This window comes from Cryptomeria japonica, chromosome 2 (assembly GCF_030272615.1).
Source record: "Cryptomeria japonica chromosome 2, Sugi_1.0, whole genome shotgun sequence".
NCBI lineage: Eukaryota > Viridiplantae > Streptophyta > Pinopsida > Cupressales > Cupressaceae > Cryptomeria > Cryptomeria japonica.
Window position 1 is genome coordinate 579,639,001 of NC_081406.1, and position 10,984 is coordinate 579,649,984.

Below are 10,984 nucleotides of genomic sequence, written 5' to 3' on the forward strand. Positions count from 1 at the left end.
TACAATGTTCTTTACTAGAATAGATCCTGTTAGGAATCTCAATCTCTGTTAGGAGATAAGTCCAGTTAAGGACTACCTTGCTAGAGGATTTTAGATCCATAGATGTGAACCACCTTGTTAGAGGATTTACAAAAGGCTTTTGGGCCTACCCGATTAAGGGCTTCAGATTTGTCAAAAATGTGAGTAATCAACAAGTGAGTGATCTAGCAAATAGCACAGATTGCTTGGTTAGATCCTTGATAGCTCATTCCTAATGCATTCCAACATTACTTCAGTCTTCCACACACTCACACTCTCTTTAACTCATCAACCACCTTAAACCCTAGCAACAACTTAAAACCCTAGACATGATGTCCTTATAAAGGAATCTAATTTCATGTCGATCCAATAGGATTATAATACAATTTCCTAGGTTCAATGCAATTAGACATATTTTGTAACATGACACAAAAAGCATCGTTAAAGTGTTGGCACCATCAAACAATCATTGGATGGTAACTCATCACAAAATGTTAGTTGGTAACTCATCACAAAGTATTACCGGTTCATACAAAATACCAGTTGCCAGTTTGACAAAAATGAAGACTGGGAAATATGTGTTATGCCACTTTGATCCTTCATACCACTTGAGATCCTCGAACCGCTTGGGGTCAACATACCACTTCAGACTAGTAAACACATTCTGCAAAACACCGATAGTCTAAAGACTATAATGCATCATATCGGTTGGGAACCATTATCGGTTGAGCATAACTCATACATATAAAAGTGATCTCAATGCAAGTGTGTGTCCATCAATGACAATCACAACATAATCATCAAAAATGCCAACAATCTCTCCCTTTGGCATTGATGGCAACACTTAGGAAAAAAAGTTTTTTGACCTCTAAGTGTTTTACAACAAAAATCATGCCATATGCAAAATTACTCCCCCTAAGCATATACACTATCCCTTTTGCAAACAAAAAAATGTATAACTATTTGCATATAGAGATAGACATGAAGATATACAAAGCATACATTAAAATTTTAAATACCAGAATACTTCTCCCCATTTGCCAACAATGACAAAGTACAGCTGAACAACCCCTGTTTTCATTTAGTATAAAAGTAATAAGAGTTTATGACAATAAAGAATAAAACTTGTCAAAAATTGATTTAAAGTCCTACAAAAATTGTTTCATAGATAAGGACTAGGACTCAAGTAGGGAGGTAGCCACTTCTTTCTCTATCTGCATCTGGGAGAGATGTTCTTCCATGGCATCTATTGTGCTCATCTCTTGAGTCACCGTTAAGGCATCCAGATTGAGATAACATTTCTAAAGTATTTGTAGGCGTGGGAGTAGAACTAGTTGTAATTCCTACAAATCTCGAGTCTGGTTGCTGATTTCTAACTCTATTTTGACAGACTAATATGAAACCGGTGAACAGTTTGCCCATAAGCTGTAAAAGAGTCATATGGCGGCTTGAAGGTGCTCATGTATAACTACAAGTCAGATTGTAGCTTTTACTTCTGTACAAGCACATCATCACAGAAGAGATGGGGTTGGCAAATCTTACTCAGTAGTAGATTCCCCTCATCCAAAGCATCCCTTATATCTTTTTGAGCTTTTTGCAGATTGGATTAGAGCTCATTTAGCTTCTTCACCAAGGCAATGTTGAGAGCCTTTTGATGCTCTTTCTTGGCATTTGCCTCTACTACCTCTTCTAGGCTCTGCACCTGATCATCCACTATGGTGCATAGGAGCTTCAATTGTGCTAGTGATGAATCAATATTGGGGATGTTTGTGCCAGGTAACAAACCGGTAAGAGTGTCCATCACAGCTTGGATCACATCTTTCTCCTTCTTCCTCCTTATCACTTCAAGGTGTTCTTGAGCAACCTTAATGCTCTGTAGTAGCTCCATTTCATTTGTAGACTAGAGGTCAATAGGACTAGTGAGGTTAGCCAGTTTGGCTTGACTACCGGTTGCCTTTGGAGTCTCCATCTGAGTGCTTTTTGCCACTTCTTCTTTCTCTTCTTCCTTCTTTTTCTTCTTCACTTCTTTTTGCCACTCCTCTTCCTTTTCCTCCTCTACTTTCTTCTTCTCTGCTTCCTTTCTCTTCCTTATTCTCCTCTACTTTCTTCTTCTCTACTTCCTTTCTCTTCTCCTCTTCCTTATCCTCCTTTGCTTTCTTCTTCTCCACTTCCTTTCTCTTCTCCTCTTCCTTATCCTCCTCTTATTTCTTCTTCTTCGCATCTTCTTGCTTCTTTTTCTCCTCTTTCCTTTTCTCCTCATCTTCTTCCTTTTTCTTCTCCTCCACTTGCTTCTTTTCTTCCTCCTTTTTTTCCTCTGCTTCCTTTTGCTTTTCTACCTATTCTGCCTACTTCTCCTATCCTATTGGTTCTGATGGTGTACCCTGAGCAACATCCTCTACATCTAGAGCATCAACATCAATAGTTTATATAGGTTCAGTAACCGGGTTTCCTTCATTATCAAACACTTCATCCGGTTTTGTTATTGCCGGTTCTTGCTCAACCTTCTTGTTGGCTTGAAGCACTTTGTGCATATGTACAATAGTTGTCATATGTAGATGAGTGTCCTTTTTGACATCATCAATTCTCCCTTCTAATAACCAGAGTCTTCTCCTTCTAGTGAAGAAGAGTCCTTTATTTTGATTGATGACTTCAAATAGCTCAGAATTGGACAGGTCAAGAAAGTGTTGGGCAAAAACTTTCTCCCTTATTTCCTATTCCTTCTCTATGGCAATGCACCATTTATTGTCTAAAGACTTATACAAAGAATCCGGTGTCTTAGATCTAATTTTTGAAGGCGACTGGTCATTAGCATACAAATACTTAATAATTTCCTGCTCAACTTCTTCCTTTTCTTCATCATTGAAATCATCAAAATGATCTAATAAATCATTCAATAACTTTCTCCTAATATTTTTAATAGTTTTTTGACAATGTGTCAAAGGTTTGTAGGAAGAAATGTCAATATTTACCGGTGCCGATGATGCCAGTTCATTCTTTGTCTTTTTCCTTGTTTGTCTTGTTTTCTTGGGTTTTTCTTCAGACACAGTTTCTTCTGAGTCTGGTGAATTATTCTTTGTCTTCCTCTTCCTCTCAAAGACTTTGGCAAGTGCCACTTCTGGTTTCTTCTTTGCAGGTGACCACTTGGTCACTTTGGGACTTGATGGAGTAACCGGTGCCAATGCTGAAGGCACTGCCTTCCCTTTCTTTGCTGAGGGTTCTTTAACCAGTGTCACCCTTTCCAGATAGGTTCCTATTCTCTTTGCCTTCAAATCAAGAGGCAAGGCAAGTAGGGTAGAGGCATACCCGTCCAACATATCATACATCACCTCATAGCCCATAGGCTCTACTTCTTCTTGCCTAGGCTCAACGACCTCCATTAAGCATTCATTTACTTTGATGATAAAGCAGATGTCCTCTTCATATTTCTTGACAATGTCACTAGATATCCTCATCCTTAGGCTCATCTTTCTTCTGAACTCATCAAAGTACTAGTTCAAAACTTCAGGGTAACCGGTTCCAACTACTTGTAGGCTCTCTTTGATCTGCTTGGTAACCGGTTGGTTGGCAGAACATTGAATATCTCCAACTCCTAGGAAATAACCTTGGAAGTAGAAGAATAACCCTACCAGTAGTTGTCCAAACTTAAGTTTCAATGCATTATCATGTTTGATTGATTTGAGATTTAACAGAAGTTTTCTTTGCATGCAGGTGCACAAATCAAATGATGCATCTTCCTTGACCATCCTATAAGTGGCATTTATCGCTACAGTAGATACAGAGTTAATTCTACTGGCATGAAACATCTAGTATCCTATCACCATACACACATATTTCACTAGGTCATCCTTCATGGAATTGACAGTCATTCCTCATGAGTCGCTCACTGAACCAGTGAGCTTGGTCATTTCGGTCTTGATGACCTTCCTCAGGGCTAGCACTTCACTGATGTTGTAGAAACTATTGACGAAATGAATAGCTTGCAGTGTGATATCATGTGTTCTCTCAAGATACATCTTGTCACCATGAACTCTACTCAGAATGATTTGAATGTGGTCATCTGTGAAGTCCTCTAGGAAGTAAACCGCATTGTGAAGCTTCTTCTTCTCCAAGATGCTATACTCTAGTTTTATCTTTTTATCCTTCCCACATAATAGACCTAGCTGAGAATGGATTGTGAGAGACCCTAGGTCTTCAATTTTACAATCTATATAATCAAAAATGCCTTCTTCCACTATTACACCAGTAGGTACTTGTGACAGGGCATTGTATTTGGACTTGTGTTGAATGAAGTTCATAGAATCAACAGGTGCACTAGAGCTAGTATGTGATGCAGAAGCCATGATAAAATAGAAAACTCGAGCAATACCTTTTGGAAATTGAGAATTTAGGGCTTGCAAATTCCACTTCGCCTCACACTTCATCAGTTGTTGAATCAGCACTTTGAGTTCTTCTCTTGACCGTTTGATATTTGCTTCTAAATCTTCTTCAAGGTTTTGGAATTTCTTTGAATCGCAACACAAATCACTTTTTCTCCACTCTGCACTTGAAAAAATTCTTCACTCTAAAAATGATAGTGAGAAGTGATTTGAAAATTCCTTTTAAACATATTCTTCACCTACCATAATAAATGCTCCACCATTAGGGCGCAAACCCTTATTTGCCTATTACTATTTTCGGTCTTCTGCCAAATGATAGGTATCACATACCGGTTAAGGTCTTTTACCAGTGTAAATTGGAGGTTCAAAAAATTTCAACATTTTCTCCCCCTAAGCTTTTCTAATGCTTAGTTTGTCAGTTCCGTGATTTCCACACTAGGTGTAGAAACTGGTTCTTCTTGCAACATTGCTGGTTTCTTTTTCTGGGTTTTGTTCATATCCACTTGAATAGTTTCAATATCAATCTTTCCTTCTGAAGTGACCAGTATGTCATCCGATATGTTCTTTCTTGTTATGCAGAATCTATCAATGTGACTTGGTTTGTTGCAATGATAGCAAACCATTCCAGGTGCTCTCCAAGGTCCATTATTCATGTTACCGTTCTTCCTCCTGCATGTTGCAATAGTGTGACCATGACAATGACAGATCAAACACTTTTCTCTCCATCTGGTTGCTTCTTGATAGCCACTGCTTCCTAACTAATGATTAAAGGCATTAAACTGGTTGTGATTCCAATTCACAAAATGTTCCAGACCAACTCCTTGAGTCCTTTGAGGATATCTTCCAGTGTTGTTCATAATAGACCTGCATTCAGATGCTCTATGCCCAAACTTGTTGCATACATAACAATTACCATTGAATTTATTGGATCTAGGTACATTGTTTATAAAGTAAGGAAAATTATTGTAGGCTTTGCTCCTACACACATTGGTAGTATGTCCTTTAAGACAGTTAAAGCAAACCGGTTTAAAATTTTGCTTACCTTTATCCTTTGATGTCGGTTGTTTATTCGATGCTCCAACATTTGTACTAGAGGTCTCACCTTCCTCATGACCAGAATAACCAAGTCCATCAGTATTCTTGACAGGTTTGGTAGATTCAAGCTTTTGCTCTAGCTTGATAGTACTCTTGTTGAACTTAGCAAGTATTTTCTTTGACTCAAGAGAGTTCTTTGGAAATAGCAGCATTTGTTTCCATCAAGTTTACATTCTCAGAGATGGCCATGTTTAGTTCTCCTTGCATGTCTTCCTTTTCCACTTTGCTCGCATGGAGTTGAGCAGTTAGGGCACTGATCTCTTGCTTTAGCTTGGAGATTTCATGATCATTGTCTTTTACCAGATCTTCAACTTTCCTCCGGTTCTCAAGCTCTTGGCACATTCAAATAGTTAGTCCTTCCAACTCTTTTCTCAGGTTGGAATTGGATTCATTCAGCTTTTCTACTTCTTGAATTAGGGCTTCCATGTCCGCTTCATCAGAAGAACTATTTTCAAATAGCTCCATCATTTTTTCAGCATGTTCTCTCATTTTTGCCTGAGAGGCCTTATATTTGACCATAAGATCATCATAGGCTTGCTCAATATACTATGTTCCCTCATAGTATATTCCCCCATATCTCTTTCCAAGTGGTTAGACTTATAGAAAGGTTGGCTCTGATACCAATTGATGAATACTAAGAGGGGGGGTGAATTAGTATGCCAAAAATCACTGTACTTAAACACTTTACTAGACTACCAGTAAACCGGTAAAATAGTTTAGCAGACAAACCGGTTAGCACACATGCAAACCAAATAGAAAATAATGCATTCACCCATAGAAGCACAAACACCATAACACAAGAGATTTTTATGTGGAAACCCAAATGGGAAAAACCACAGTGAGATGGAACTCACAAGTAACTATCTGTAGAATAGGAACCAAACTAGTTAAGGTTAGAACGGATAAGGTCATAGAATGTTCTTTACTAGAATAGATCCTGTTAGGAATCTCAATCTCTGTTAGGAGATAAGTTTGGTTAAGGACTACCTTGATAGAGGATTTTAGATCCATAGATGTGAACCACCTTGCTAGAGGATTTACAAAAGGCTTTTGGGCCTACCCGATTAAGGGCTTCAGACTTGTCGAAAATGTGAGTAATCAACAAGTGAGTGATCTAGAAAATAGTATAGATTGCTTGGTTAGATCCTTGATAGCTCATTCCTAATGCATTCTAGCATTACTTCAGTCTTCCACACATTCACACTCTCTCTAACTCATCAACCACCTTAAACCCTAGCAACAACTTAAAACCCTAGACATGATGTCCTTATAAAGGAAGCTGATTTCATGTCGATCTAATAGGATTACAATACAATTTCCTAGGTTCAATGCATCTAGACATATTCTGTAACATGATACAAAAATCACCGTTAAAGTGTTGGCACCATCAAACAATCAGTGGATGGTAACTCATCACAAAATATCAGTTGGTAACTCATCACAAAGTATTACTAGTTCATACAAAATATCGGTTGCCAGTTTGAGAAAAATGAAGACTGGGAAATATGTGTTCTCCCGCTTTGATCCTTCATACCTCTTGAGATCCTCAAACTGCTTGGGGTCAACATATTGCTTCAGACTGGTAAACACATTCTACAAAACACCGATAGTCTAAAGACTATAATGCATCATACTAGTTGGGAACAATTACCAGTTGAGCATAACTCATACATATAAAAGTGATGTCAATGCAAGTGTGTGTCCATCAATGACAATCACAACATAATCATAAAAAATGCCAACAACTCAAACATGAGATTCAAGATCTCATAGACACTAGTAAAATTGTTGTTGGGAATCACCCGACCAATGCTGATCACAAAGCATTTAAGGACCCTTTACCTGTTTATGAACAAGGTGATTCTTCAAAGACCAAAGGAGGTGCCAAAGTAAATTATACTTATACCAACAATGACAACATCATTAACCTGATTGAGCCTACCCAATCTGAATATTGCAATGTGATTATAGTCCAAGATCAACCAAATGAATCACGATATGCAAGAGCTCTAACCCATTCTCAAAGGAAAGTCACTCTCCAAGGAGCTAGTTCTTCCAACCCAGCTCAAGCAAAATCAAACCTACTAGCCCCATCAAACAAACAAAAAGAATCAACCTTGGATAAATTTAAAAGGCTAACTTCAACATTATCCTCTAGATATAGCGTTGTGGAACAATTAAAAAGGACAAATACTCAAATCTCAATCTTTGAATTGCTAAAACTCTCATCTTCTCACAAAGAGATCCTAGACAAAGCATTGCTCACCACTAATGTTCAAAAAGATTTAGATATTGATCAGTTCTAGTCTATGGTGGGTCATCTAACTTCACCTCACTATATGACCTTCTTTGAAGAAGATGACAACTCGCTAAATCATCCACATAACTAGCCATTGCATATTGAAGCCATGATCCAGAAAGACAGAGTTAAACGTGTTTTGATAGATGGAGGTACGAGGTTGAATATCTGTACTTATAGTCTACTTACACAACTAGGATTCTCTAAAAATGTCATTGATCCTGCTAAGAAAATAACAATTAAAGCCTATGATGAGGAAGAAAAGACCTCTAAAGGTCTAGTATCATTACCAATCAGAGTGGGACCTGTAGAAAGAGATGCCATTTTCTAGGTACTTGATCTCCCTCTGTCATACAATATCTTACTGGGTAGGTCATGGATTCATGAAATGAAGTTAGTTCCATCAACATACCATCAATGCTTAAAAGTTCCTTATAATGGAACATAAGTCAGTATTCATGCTGATACAAATGTCACCTATAATGTATTGACAAAAGGTGTAGATACTTTTGTGCCTCATGATAGGTCAACCTCTACAAATGAAAATCCAAAAGCACTGATGAAAGACTTAGAAACGAGATTGAAGATCACAAATACCGGCATGGATGGCTACAAGATAGAACCGGTACTTTCATTAGTCTCTCTCCCTCCATCACCAAAATAGTTGGGCAAACCATCAGAGGCTATGAGAACACATACTTCAACTCCAAATATCATGTATGATGGTCTCTTTGTACAATATTCTACCTCCCTTGTAGATGAAATAGAAGAGGATGTAGTTCTTAACTGACTTTTCAACGAAGATAGTCAAAATGAGGCAATATGACACTGTGAGATTTCTCCAACCCAATATGGTCCTGGCTACAAAATGATCTAATGCATGGGATATTTAGGTACTGGTCCTTTGGGAAAACATCAAGAGGGTATTATTGAACCGATTAAGCTGCAAACAAAATCCACAAATGATAAGGCTGGACTGGGATATAATCCAACAAAAACATCAGACCAAAAATATGCTTCTAAGACAAAATGGAAGAAAAGGACACTACCTTTAACATTACAAGAAGTAAAAATTCAAGACAACTATGAAATAGAACAAGGGGAGCTAGAAATCAAGAGAGAAGAAACAATTAGTACTCAAGCTCTAATGGTATCAACCACAATACTACAAGAAGTAGAAGTCCCGAAAGATATGAAAAAGGAAGTAGAAAGAATCAGGGAATTGTTTACACCATTCAAAATTCCAGTTACATACACTAGTAGGCAACAAGTAGAAGATTCAGAGACTGAATCAAATGAGTATGAATGGGGTTCAGTTCACCTCTTAGATATATCCACTATAGAAACTCCACAAGAGTCTACTAGTACCACAGATGATACTCAAGGACTGATGCACACAAAACTAGAGAAGGAAATACAGGAAATTAGACAAAAGAGACAAGCAAACTATAAGCAAGGACTAAAGGAAGGAAGAATACTAGAAATATTTTCATCTATGTACCCCTCTAATAAAATAGAACAAATCAGGTATAGCCTACACATGAAGAATTGGAAGCAAGAGAAGCAGAACCAATCATCAGTCTAGAAGAAGATGAATGGAGTAGACGATAGGGAATCATAGAAACATCAAGATCATGTCAATAGGTGTGTCAGATACAAATGATAAATGAGCTAGTGTACGTTAGGAAATAGGAAATCATCACAAAACAAGATAAACGTAATAGCTCAATCACAATTGCATTCATTGCAATGATCTATCCTAAACAACACTCAATAGAGACATGAAATAAAAACATTCAAAAGCAAAGATTATGCAAACCAAAGATGTGATTTGAATGCTCCTTCATGCGGCTCCATTGTTCTTCTTTCCTCTTCAAATGATTTGGTTGTGGATCTTATGGAGGATTTAAAGGAATAATTTGATCTTGACATGGAGGAAGATCATTGGAATCCTCTTTAAAGGTGCTTTGCTCTTGACTTTCAATGGGATCATCGGAAAGGATGGAAGGAATATCTTGATCTTGTTTAGGAAGTGGAATGTCAATGGGATTTGAAAGGACATTGTGTTCATGAAATGGAAGGGGATCGTTTGGGATTGGATGAACTGGGATATCTTGATCTTGCTCGAGGAATGGAGTGTCAATAGGGCTTTGGATAGGATGGACAAGAATAGGGGAATCATCATGAGTGTCTGGGAACATGGGGTCTTGGTCAACAATTGGATGGGATGATAAGGTTTCAGGATCTTGATCTTGATTTTCTTGAGGACTCATTTCTTCGCGCTCTAAATTATCCTCTTGACATGGGGTTAGACTTTGGATATGCATGGAGGATTCTGACAATGAATCAATGTTTTGGCATGAAGGAAATGCACTTTGAACATTTGTGATGGATTCTGGCAAGGAATCAATGCTTGAACATGAGGAAGAGGGACTTCGAATGGGGTCGTCTAAAATAGGTAATGGCAATAAAGTGCATGGTGGCATTGGGTCTTGTATTTCTGAAACATGACAAGGATGTGCATCATGAATTGGATTATTTTGGCAATCAATTATGGATAGCTCTTGGGTAATTGCATCCTTGGGGGTATTGTTTGATGAGGACAATATGGAAGGTTCCTGCGAAACTTCTAGAGGTGTAGGGATAGATGCCACTGGAGAGTCAATTTGTTTGCAGGGGGATGAGGCATTGCTAGACATAAGTGTATTATCTTGATCTTCCTCAAAGAACTCACTTGCTAGTTTCCTTAAGAGCATTGCAATAAAGCCACCTTTCTTTCGAGGTTTTGACATGGTTGTATCTAGAATTTGAACTTGTTTTTGGTTTGATGTCATGTTTTGATATTGGACTTGGTTCAATTGTTCCAACATGTTTGAAACTTGGGTTCGTGTGTGCTGCAACCTTTGTTTTTGAATGTTTGGTTGTTGTTGTTGACATTGATATGTTGATTGAACTTGTTGATATTCCACCATTGGTTGAACTATTTGTGGACATTGTATAGTTGGTTGGACATATTGTTGAAATTGAACCATTGGTTATGTTGGTTGCATATGTTGGACAATTGGTTGAGCCATTGGTTGTTGTCACATAGAAATTAGGAATCATCACAAGATAAGTAAATCAATCAAAACACAAAATATGATAACATAATCAAAAGAATACTCATGAAATGAACCTAATTCCAAAGCACATTCAA